Source organism: Sander lucioperca, chromosome 3 (genome assembly GCF_008315115.2).
Source record: "Sander lucioperca isolate FBNREF2018 chromosome 3, SLUC_FBN_1.2, whole genome shotgun sequence".
NCBI lineage: Eukaryota > Metazoa > Chordata > Actinopteri > Perciformes > Percidae > Sander > Sander lucioperca.
The window spans coordinates 2496319-2509238 of NC_050175.1; the positions used below are offsets into that span (position 1 = coordinate 2496319).

Genomic DNA, 12920 nt, shown 5'->3' on the forward strand with positions numbered 1-12920 from the left:
TGAAACCAGGCGGAATGAGGCAGGGCACTTTATGGGCGTCAAGAAAATGGTGCGGGAGTCATGATGAAGATACCTCGTGCATGTTAATCTGCTTTGGAAACAAGTGAAATGATTTCCTCTACATTTTGGTTGGCTTTATTTGGATGAAAATGCAGATGGACATTGTTTTGCATGGAGGGTTTGCATGTGGAGTAGTCATGGCCACAGTGGTGTTGTGATGGAGGAGCTGGGAGGATTTCCAGAGGTCTGACCTTCACCTCCCTTTGACTTCCTACGGGATCAGAGCCACACATCTTTGGCCTTAATTAACACTGGCTGAATAGGGAGTCATTAATGGTTACATATCTATAGAGCTGCAAAGATTCATCGATTAGTTGTCAATTATTATTAAAGGGATATTTCACCGTTGGAAAGATGAATATATCTTTAAATTGGGTCACTTATGTAGCAGAAATGTGAATTTTCTTTTAGAAATTGGTGCCTTCTAGGCCAAGAAAAGCCAGAAAATGTGTTTTTGACTCATGTGGATGAAACACCAAATCCCAGAATGCACTTGCTTTGCTGCTTTAGAGTCCACTCCCATGCCACGCCTACTGTTTACAGACAGACAGACAGTGAGACATTCAATTCAACTGTGTTTTATTGTCATTTCAACCATATACACGAAACAACGTTTCACCGTGGCTCAAGTGGTGTTACACATTTAAAATATATAAAAACGACATACGAAACAGGCTACATTTAGTACACACACATTATATGCTCCGTAAAGTTCAGCTAACACATAGCTACTAGCATTAGTGCTTGGTGGGTGAGTATAAACACAGCCGTGAATTAACAGTCACAAACTCCACCAGCAGTTAGCAGTTAGATGGATACAAGCACCAGTCTGTGTTAACACAGCCCACCTCCACTAGTCTTACCCGGCGACAGAGCAGCCGGCCTGGTAGCTGGATTGTCCCGTCCACTGTTGTTCAGCCATGTTTCCACAACAACAAAAGCACAGCAGTCTCTGAACTCGCGTTGGGAGTTTGGTTGAAGTTGGAGTAGTCCAGTTTGATGTTTAATGAGCGGACACTTGCAAGCAGGATTGATTGATAAAGGATTAATTGGTATGAGTCATTTTTTATGAAAAATAAGTAAAGATTATCTGATTCCAGCTTGTTAAATGTGAATATGTTCTAGTTTCTTCTCTCCTCTGTGACAGTAAACTGAATATCTTTGAGCTGTGGACAAAACAAGACATTTGAGGACGTTGTCTTGGGCTTTGGAAGCACTAGTCGATATTTTTCACCATTTCACCATATTTTATATTATTCTGGCAGATTAATCAACAATGAAAATAATTGTTAGTTTGCAGCCCTGCCCTACATATCTATGACATGATATCTATCTATCTATTTGTCTATGAACAAACTTTTGGCCCTCCCGGCTTCCCGCCCTGCCAGCGTATCTGTGTTAATATCAGCGAGGACAAAGAGCTCAGTCCAACTCTTAAGCAGACCAACATGTGTGTGTCGCCTTTGTTTGGATGCGTGGTGTTATTTGTAACCAGAACAGATCAATACTACTAAACAGATACATACTTTAATAAGGACAGGAAAAGACCACAAAGCACTTATACGCTGATATCGCAGCCAAGGTAAGCACATCCAACCTCGTTCAACTTTTTAATCAGTTCTTTCTTGATTTCTGCACCAGTTTAACAGAAAGGATTTTGTGAAGAAGTTAGACCACAAATATCACTTAAATCAGCATTTAATTGATTGTATAGTAAAAGAAGATCCTGTGAGTACAATGTGTGTAATGTACACATTGAATTATGTGAAGTCTGGCTGCAGCTGGTGAGTTATTCTACTCTATCAGGCACTTTGAAAGACAACAGTTTGGTCCACATGTAGCTAGCTGCTAAAGTTTTGGAGAAGGCTTGGAGTGTCATAAAACGTGGTTAGTTTGTGAAGTGGTGATTGTCGTTTGTTCAGGCTGCAGTTGAAACAGGTGTGTGTCACTCATTCTCTGCACATGAACATGAACCCAGGGTGCAGAAATAAATGGTTTCCTGCTGAGAAAATGGTTCCTGCCCTGACTGTCACAATGCTTCTCCCCCATCCGCCCCCTCTCTCCCACCTCAGCACCCATCACTCACTAACCCATCACCCTGCTCACAGAATGGTGAGAAATTACCACCAGCCTCCTGCTACTGTACATCTGTTGAAAACAAAACACACAGGCATACACACAAACAGTAAGACAGTTTTCCTCCTGTCCCTTTCACAGTCACACAGTTTAATGTATTCCCCTTGTAGTGCATGTTGCTCACTTATTAGGTTTCATTAATAAAATAAGTAAGGGGATTACATTTGCAGTCCGTTCTTGGCAACTGCTGCCTTTCTTACCATGTGGGATTTATACAGATATAAAGGTTTTGCACATGCACTCTTAAAACCTGTTAATGTGTGAATGGCACATCATTCATCAAAATAGACTTGTTTGTCATCTTTAGTTCATTCCATCTTCTCTGGGATGGGCAGGTGTTTTTAGCAGCCCTGCAGGATGTTTTGGTCTCACCCACACAGTGTGTACTTAGACTTAAATCAGTTGTGCTACTTACAGAGGTGTGGACTTTAATACTCATGTCTTTAGACTGTAGCCTTTTGACTTGGAATTACTTTATATACCTTCCCAAATGTAAAGATTAAAAATGATCTCAGTAAAAAGTGTGCAGTCAATGTTCCATGATGTTGCATAAGCATGAGGACAAATTGCAGCTTGGCGGTGTAGACCAGCAGTAAAGAGACATACTTGATTAGGACTTGAAACAAAATGTAGGATTTTGGGCTTGAGACTTTCTTGTGACTTGCAAAAAAATGACTTTAACTAATCTCTGGCAACGTAATGTAACTGGGGGCAGCAGTAGCTCAGTCCATGAAGAGGTAGGTTTGCCTCCTGAGCAAGGCACCGAACCCCCAACTCCTCGGGGACCCATCCTGTGAAGCAACTCCCTCGCTCTGACGTCTCTCCATACATAATGTGTGTGTGAATATATGTAACAATTTTTTTTTATTTCCCCTTGTGGGTATAATAAAGTATATGTTCTTTTTTTCTTTTCTGAAAGTTACACTAGAGTTTTTGACCACTAGTAGTGCCATAAAGGAATGCTTTTACACACAATGCATTTTGGTGTATCTGTGCGAATCATAGACACCTAACCCTAACCCAGATACTTAAATAGTTTATTGCGCTGACTAACCCAACTTTCCTTTCACTGAAAGAGAAACAGACTCTGTATTCTGATCCTGATACTCCATCAAAAAAATTTATCATTTCAGATATTTGAAATTGTGATATGTACTGTATATCCCCTCTTATTGATCAGGATGACATGGCAGATCTGTAGTTACCTGAATCCTCTGGCACAGGAACTACACTCTGTAGGGGTGCCCATCAACTCCCTCTCTTACCCTTAGTGTGTGCGTGCGTGTGTGTGTGTGTGTGCGCGTGTATTTCAGCATATGGAGTACCATGTGCACAATTACCAATAGTTTTTACCTTTCTTCGTCTGTATATCATATAAATGTATGTGTATACAGTTTTGCAAATATGCACCTATATCTATTTTGATGCCTGTCAGCATTATGTATGTGTGTGTGTGTATAAATCAACAGCATGTAAAGTGCAGCATGTTGACAGGTGTCTATTTGAATGTGTGCAAGTGGGACGAGAAGAAACAGTGGAAAGGAGGGGGTGGTGGAGACTGTGTGTGTGTGTGTTTGTGTATATGTGTGCACTTTAGGTTTTGTGTGTGCTAGTGGGAGCAGGAAGTGAGAGAGAGAGGCTGTGAATGTAAAAGGGAAAAGGGAGGGAAAGTAAAAGAGCGAGAGTGGTCCATGTGTTATGTAAGTGTTGTGAGGCATTTGTGTGTGTGTGTGTGTGTGTGTGTGTGTGTGTGTGTGTGTGTGTGTATATTCTGTAGGCCTACAGATTAATCCAGTGGGTTTTATCCTCAGTGAATGGGACAGTGGGGCTTTGCAGTGATTATCCCTGCAGGCCACAGATGATTGCTTTAAATCTCCTGTACGTCCCACACCGCCATGTTTCCCTGCCTGCATATTTGTGTGCCTGCACACATCATTCGGCCTAATTTATTGTGAGCATATTGACAGATCATAACATCTGAAGATGTCTGTAGGTGGCTCCAGATGTTAGATGCATCATTTTATAAAGGGTCTGCTGTTATTATCCCTCTAAAGACAATTCAAAACAGTTTCTAAAAAGTTTTAATGTGTAGTTTAATGTGTATTTTCTTCCTTTGTGACTGACTGACCACTCCACCTCTGCACATGTCTTACCGTCCATTCATTTCTCTGGTTAATCTGCCAGTCTCTGTCCTCATTTGGATTATATAACGAGGAATGTCAGAAATGCAATCCGCTCCATCATCCCTGCTCATCTGAGACTAAAAAATGGCTGAATGTTGGGAACCATTTGTCATTTGGGTCTCGTAATTCTACGTCACAGCGAAGGTGGGCATCTTAAATGGTGCATTTTTACACTCGCTGCCAGGTGGTCAGGTTGTGAACTTGTACCTCTTTGCTCAGTCGCTGAGTGGCAGCTGCATGCACTTATTCTGTTAGAATCGTAGTGTTACAGGACAGTTTAGCCAGAAAATGAGTCCACAGGGTGTGTAATTATGTGTGCAAAGTTTTTGGCGAATTTAAGGTGTGTTTTGGGGGTTATAACAGCTAATATGCTCATTTTAGTAGCATTTCACTGGAAAATAACACCAAAATAACATGTAACAAATAGCATGTATCCTCCTGATTTCCTCAGTGCTATTCCACAGCAGATCTCCCTCTGTGTGTCCTTCCTGTCTCTCCATAGGGAATGTTTTAATTCGGCCAGGCCATATTGCCACTGCAGGCGTTGCTGTGGGCAGAAAACCAGCGCTGTGTTAGCTTTCCTACCTTGTTCCATTTACATTCAACCACTGTGGTCAACCTGGATGGAAATCAGAAGGCTCGATTATCAAGCTGTTCTCTGAAGATCTGACCTACCTGCTTAGAATTTTAAAGTAGTTATATCTTCATTGTGCATAGAAACTTAGTTTGAGCTTTTTGATGGGTTACTGAATACTAGTGTAATTGAATGTGTGAATAATAAAATGACTCATAGCCCTGGCTCGAGTACATTTTGTTAACATTAAAAGTCTCAGAAAAGATCTTTACATGTGATATATAGTTTAATCATACAAAGAATGCTGCTGTTGCAACTACAATACTTGCTTTCTGTCTGTTGAGTTATCTTCAGACTTTTTAATACTGGTGTTAGTCATCTAGACTACAAATGCATCCAGAATTGTTCTTTAACGAATACAGGACCATGACCGGTCACCCTGAAATGACTGTTGGCCCTAATTTTGTGTCAGCGCAGATTAAACAGAGGGATCTTCTGTTTATAAAGCTTCAATTTTATTATGTGCAGAGAGATTTCTTTTTATCATCACTGTTTGATTTTTATTCTAATATTAGAATTATGTGTGTTAGACTGGTTTGTGCATGTGTGTGTGGCTGTTGGTACATGTATAGTATATTAGCAGTCAGGCATGAAGTGGTGGGTGTTCTGTCTGAATAGTTTAGCCCTCAGGCTCCCATCATGCTCTCTGGCCCAGTCCTGTCTTGGCATATGTGTTTAATGCTTATACAGTAGGTCAGCATGGAGGTACAGTATATGTGTGCACTGTTGGTTTGTGACTGTGAAAACATTTTGTCTGCTTGTAATGGAAGTAGAAAACCTGACTGAAATAATATTTTCTTTTAGCCATAGACCTAATAAATGTTCTGTTTCAGTAATTGAATAATTAATCAACAGTGACACAACAAACAAACCAACAGCAGTCTATGTTGTTAATTAACATATGTGCCAATATAGCCGGTCTTGGTATAAAATATTTGCTTATACAGTACAGTTTACAGTGCAGAAAAAGCACCACAAACCACAGTATTGTTCTAACCTTAACCAAAGTGCTTTGGTTTCCTAAACCAAAGCACAGATAAGATTAAGGATACAAACCTTGGACTCTGGTGTCAAAGTGCTGCACTTTGTCAACCACCATCCACCCCATCTAAGTCCCTGCAACTTCAGCGCAGTACATAAATGTAGCGCTTCATTCATAAAAAAAAAAACAGATATCGTTGCCTCTTAACATAATCCAGGCAGCGATTATGTTTGTGGGAGACAGGGTTGAATTGAAATGTGGTCACAGTGTGAGTAAAGTGAATAGATGGAACAGTTAACCTATGTAAGAGTCAGCACATAAAGACAAACAGAGAAACATAGGCTACAGGAAATAATGCATTGCAAAAATCCTGAACCTTCACTGTTGTGTGGATGTACCTAATGTAATTTGAAGTAGGGCAATACATTGTTTTTTTTTTTCATTAACTTGCACTAGAAACACATCGCGAAAGACACTAAGGGATTTTTTGGAGTTAGTTGAAATATGTAATAACCTGCACTAAGGTACTTTTGTGTTCAGGTCAGTGTTTAATTTGTTCAATAAAATAATGTGAAATTATTATTATTATTTTAATTCAACAAGCAATTTGTTGTATTTTGGCAGTATACTGAAAGCAGCAGAGGCAGAAATGAGTTTCAAATTTAATATTTGTTTTATTTATCACAAGTAATATTGTTATTGGAAGTTCATGTTGATGATGTCATATAAGTGTAGCAAGGTATCTTACCCTCCAGAGTCTGTATGACAGGTTTGATATATCTATATCTATGTGTGTGTTGCTCTGCTTGATGCTGACCAGAAAGGTTAAAGTCGTCTGACAGACTGACAGGGCATTAGTGAATATAGGAGTGCATGCAAGAGCACGCTAGTGTGTGTATGTGTGTTTACATGTGTTTAAGTAATTAAAGGGAATCGGTCTCTCCATCTTAACAAGAGCCTCTCTAACACCAGGGAAAGTGTTTTCCAGTATAAGAGTTGGATCTGCAGTCTTACACATCTGTGTGTGTGTGTGTGTGTGTGTGTGTGTGTGTGTGTGTGATCTAATAAAGTATTTTGACTGCAACAAATAGAAAGAATCAGATCAGGGCAGCACTATACAGCACTAGCAGTATACATGAGCGGGAAAGAATGGGAAGAATGGCGGGAGTAACTCTACTTCCAGTACAGTAGGTGACGCTCTGCCAACCCACAACTGGCTTTTTCTTCCGGTTGACCTATGTCAAAATTACACAGACCGATCACTAAATTAGTAAAATTTAACAACTTAATGTTTCATTTACACACTCTTGTCGCGTAGGACAACACAGTGTTCCCGCCAGATGATTGTTTGGGTCATTATAAGGTTATCTGTAACCAGTGTCTGGTGGAATTAGCAAGCTAACTTAGTTAGCTAACTAACATTAACATTACTGGAAAAGTCTTCTTGGGCCAACAGGTTGCCAGACGTTGCATTTCCACCGTTGGCCCCTAAATCCATGGTTGCATCAAAGTATGGCGCTATTCCTGGGGACTAGGCCTCGGCGGGGAGTAAAACAGACGGACCGCAGGCTCTTGGCTGCCGAAGGCCCTCCGCTGATTCGGGCAACTCTGTTTTGTTGTATGGTGTCAAAGCAACGACTATGACTCACAGCGCGCTGACGGATTATGTCCTGTTTAAAAACCACTCCAGCGGAGTGGGGAGGTGCAGCTGAAGCATGCACAGATGCTTAAACCGATCATAGCCTGGTTAGGTGTATACATGAAGGAATACCCCGGTTACTGAAGGAGTCGTTAACCGGGTTATGACAACTCCGATTTTAACCAGGGTAAGGTGTTTACGTGGCGTTTGAGAAATTGGGTTATTGCCTTAACCCGAAAATATTGTTTTTTTAAACTGCATGTAAATGCACTAATTATTGTGCCTAAATATATTTTATAATCCCTATGGCAGGCAAAAGTATTTTTTTTTTTATTTATTTAGTTTGTAGTGTTGAGATTGTGATGATGGTGCATTTCTGGTTCTTAGTTGTGTAAAATATTTGATGCAAAAGAATATTGGGTTGAGCACCAGAAGATCTAAAAATCCATGTTTTGCATGAACGTGACCATGTGATTTGCTCTTGTATACAACAATGTCAAATCTGTTTGTAACTACAATCTGCGGTAGTATTATGTAAACATGCATATTTTGAACCATTTAGCCTTGCTTCTTAGTGCTTTTTGAGTTGCATTTCTTCTGTTAAACCGGGTCGGGACCCCAGGTGGTCACAGTGGTATTATTAGATCCATTAAATGAGAAAAACCTATAAAAATAAATAATGTAATCTGTTGTACACTGAGGCCAACTGCTGCAATAATAATGAACAGCTGGATAGGATAGGAAAAAAACTAAAAAAAACAAGACCAGATACTGTACATGTGTACAACACATGCATATGAACAGCCACATGTGCATGTGCAGGTGTGTACTGAAACACACTTGCTCCTGTAAACACACACACTGTATGTGCTGTATGCACCATCCAGTAAAAAATGAAACATGGTTCTGCTTTGATGGAGTAACATGTTGGACCCTCCAACACACACACACACACACACACACACACACACACACACACACACACACAGAGGTTTGTGGCACTATCTTTGTGGGGACCCGTCATTGACATAATGCATTCCCTAGCCCCTTACCCTAACCTTAACCATCACAACTAAATGCCTAACCTTAACCCTTACCCTCACCCTAACCATAACCCTAATCTTACAACCAAGTCTTAAAGGACAATTCCAGCGCAAAACGAACCTAGGGGTTAATAACAGATGTGTACCCACTCTGTTGTTCTCTGGGACATGTTTTCATGCTAATTGAATGTGTTTGTAGCTTGAAAGACGCTAGCGCGGACTGCTGATTAGCTTACAACGCTAGTATTCGGGGCACAGGGAACGTAAAAACAAATCGCTATTTATACCACTAACAAGGCTCAAAATATCACCACACTTGAGAATTTTGTAAGTGTACAGACAGTTTATTGAAAAGATACATTATAAAGACACTGCGTTCATGTTTACATGCCGCCGCCGTCTTGAAAACCAGTCATGACTTACAGCTGGCTATGCAAACTAAAATCAAAAGCAATTTGCTCAATATATCTGGAATAATCACACCGATGTAAACTTGTCTAGTGTACTTACTCAGTGGATAACTGTCCATCTGGTCCCTCCAGTCTGGGTCGCAGTCCCCAATTTATTTTCGGGACATGGAAAAAAGTTTCATGTACAGCCCTATTTATCAGAGAGGGGAAATCTTCAGACTGTACCAAACACTGCGTCTCTTGGGTGTCGCGATGCAACAGGTCCCACTCCGTGCAACGCAGACACTCCTGTTGGGTGGCCATAGCTTCACAATGTCCTCAGGTACACCACCAGTTTCCTGAAGTACGAGGCTGTGTTGATAGCTCGCTCTCTCTCTCGTAGCCCTTTCACGGAGCTCCCGCAGCTCTTTGTTCAATAAACTGCCTGTGAGCCTTTTTAGTGGTATAAATAGCGATTTGTTTTTACTTTCCTTGTGCCCCGAATACTAGCGTTGTAAGCTAATCAGTGGTCTGCGCTAGCTTCTTTCAAGCTACAGACACATTTGATTAGCATGAAAACATGTCCCAGAGAGAGACAGAGTGGGTACACATCTGTTATTAACCCCTAGGTTTGTTTTGCGCCGGAATTGTCCTTTAACCCTCAAACAGCTCTTTAAACTTGTGGGGTCCAGCATTTTGGCCCCACAAAGCTGTCGGGACCCCACAAGTATACTGGACTCCCGGTTTTTGGATCCCATGAACACACACTTGTGTTTATAGTGTGACATAGTAAGTCTGCAGTCTCCTTCACTTTAAGTTTAAAGGTCCTATGACATGCTGCTTTTTGGATGCTTTTATATAGGCCTTAGTGGTCCCCTAATACTGTATCTGAAGTCTCTTTTATATAGGCCTTAGTGGTCCCCTAATACTGTATCTGAAGTCTCTTTTATATAGACCTTAGTGGTGCCCTAATACTGTATCTGAAGTCTCTTTTATATAGGCCTTAGTGGTCCCCTAATACTGTATCTGAAGTCTCTTTTATATAGACCTTAGTGGTCCCCTAATACTGTATCTGAAGTATCTTTTATATAGACCTTAGTGGTCCCCTAATACTGTATCTGAAGTATCTTTTATATAGGCCTTAGTGGTCCCCTAATACTGTATCTGAAGTCTCTTTTATATAGACCTTAGTGGTCCCCTAATACTGTATCTGAAGTCTCTTTTATATAGACCTTAGTGGTCCCCTAATACTGTATCTGAAGTATCTTTTATGTAGGCCTTAGTGGTCCCCTAATACTGTATCTGAAGTATCTTTTATATAGACCTTAGTGGTCTCCTAATACTGTATCTGAAGTATCTTTTATATAGGCCTTAGTGGTCCCCTAATACTGTATCTCAAGTCTCTTTTATATAGACCTTAGTGGTCCCCTAATACTGTATCTGAAGTCTCTTTTATATAGGCCTTAGTGGTCCCCTGATACTGTATCTGAAGTCTCTTTTATGTAGGACTTAGTGGTCCCCTAATACTGTATCTGAAGTCTCTTTATATAGACCTTAGTGGTCCCCTAATACTGTATCCGAAGTCTCTTTTATATAGGCCTTAGTGGTCCCCTAATACTGTATCTGAAGTCTCTTTTATGTAGGACTTAGTGGTCCCCTAATACTGTATCTGAAGTATCTTTTATATAGGCCTTAGTGGTCCCCTAATACTGTATCTGAAGTCTCTTTATATAGACCTTAGTGGTCCCTAATACTGTATCTGAAGTCTCTTTATATAGACCTTAGTGGTCCCCTAATACTGTATCTGAAGTCTCTTTTATATAGGCCTTAGTGGTCCCCTAATACTGTATCTGAAGTCTCTTTATATAGACCTTAGTGGTCCCTAATACTGTATCTGAAGTCTCTTTATATAGACCTTAGTGGTCCCCTAATACTGTATCCGAAGTCATAATAAGTTATCTCGAGACACTTTACAGATAGAGTAGGTCTAGACCAAACTCTGTAGTTTACGAAGCCCCAACTATTACAGTGGTTGCCTCAAGAGCAAGCATTAGCAGTAGCTATTGCGACAGTGGCGAGGAAAAACTCCCTTTTTTGTTAGGAAGAAACCTGGGAGACCCAGACTCTTGGTAGGCGGTGTCTGATGGCACCAGTTGGGGGAGTGGTGAATGGTGGCAATAATAGTCATAATAAAGATAGTGAAGCAGTGATCACAATGGTAGTCATAGTAGTTCATGTCATAGTAGGGCACAGCAGGGCGTTACGGGGTGTAGTGTGGCACAGCAGCCTGGGTGGACGCGGTTGGACGCGGCAGGACGCAGTCGGACACTGCGGGGAATCGCAGAGCGTAGCAGGGTGTAGTAAGTCCATAGCGTCAGCTGCACCCAGGACCCCGGTGTAGGTGCCACCCAATTCCAAGGCGATGTTCTGGGTGAAGAAGAAGCAAAGGGACTCCGGGGAGAAAACTCCCCAGAGCTAGGTTAGTAACAGGCATTTCTGGGACTAAGATGCACACAAAAGGAGACAAGTGAAAAGAGAGAAGAGGGAGCGGCTCATTGTGTCCTTGGAAGGAGCTTCCCACAGCAGTCTAGAGTTATAATAGCATAACTAAGAGAGGCAGGCTAAAGAGAGGGGCCCTGGACTGGGCTCGTACTCTCCCCTGCCGGAACGGGCTTGTACTTCCTGCCTCCCTCTACTCTACTCTACTATGCTGCAACTCCTCACTCCCTAACTATAAGCTTTATCAAAGATGATGGTTTTCAGTTTATTCTTAAATGTGGCGATGGTGTCAGCCCCCCGAACCCAAGTTGGGAGCTGGTTCCACAGGAGAGGAGCCTGATAGCTGAAGGCTCTGGCTCCCACTCTACTTTTAGAGACTCTAGGAACCACAAGTAGCTCTGAGTTCTGGGAGCGCAGTGCTCTAGTGGGACAATAAGGTACTAAGAGCTCTTCTATGTATGATGGTGCTTGACCATTTAGTGCTTTGTAGGTCAGGAGAAGGATTTTAAATTCAATCCTGGATTTTACAGGAAGCCAATGCAGAGAAGCTAATACAGGAGAAATGTGATCTCTTTTGTTAGTTCTTGTCAGAACACGTGCTGCAGCATTCTGGATCAGCTGGAGGGTCTTGAGGGACTTATTTGAGCAGCCTGACAGTAAAGAATTACAGTAGTCCAGCCGGGAAGTAACGAATGCATGGACTAGTTTTTCTGCATCGTTTTGCGAGAGGATGTTCCTGATTTTGGCAATGTTACGAAGATGGAAAAAGGCTGTTCTTGAGGTTTATTTTAAGTGGGCGTTAAAGGATAGATCCTTTTCTCTCTATAGATCTTTCATTTTCTCAAAGGCAGAGCAGGATACCCAGGGCTCGGTTTACACCTATCACCATTTCTAGCCACTGGGGGACCATAGGCAGGCTGGGGGAACTCATATTAATGTTAAAAAACTTCATAAAGTGAAATTTTCATGCCATGGGACCTTTAAATGGACAGAAGAGAGAAAGTACACATTGGTGGCATGTCTGTGTTATAATTACAGAGATTATTAAAAATCCATTATAATAAAGTTTTAAGCTGCAGTCTGGTTGTACTAATCTTCAAGAGAAAAGATAAGATAGATGGAAGACAGGAGGTCAAGTCTGTTGCAAATAGAGAAGGGAGTGAGGGAATAAGAGGATGTTAAAGAGTAACGTAAAGTTCTATCCATATTTGTGAGCATGTGCTATTCTCTCTCAAAGCCAGAAACCAGAGAAGTAACCACCACCTCACACCTGTCTGGAGCTGCTCCATAGACAATGGATGGGGGGCGGATTCTGTTGACCCACAGGATGGGATAGGATTAACATTATTAATCTC

General features: G+C 41.3%; 1 protein-coding gene across 2 annotated transcripts in view; it reads left to right on the top strand.

Annotated features, from left to right (window-relative positions):
- The window catches only part of LOC116057334 (synaptosomal-associated protein 25-A-like), a 51633-nt gene that overhangs the window by 855 nt on the left and 37858 nt on the right, over window positions 1-12920 (top strand). The gene's annotated exons all lie outside the window — the stretch shown is intronic.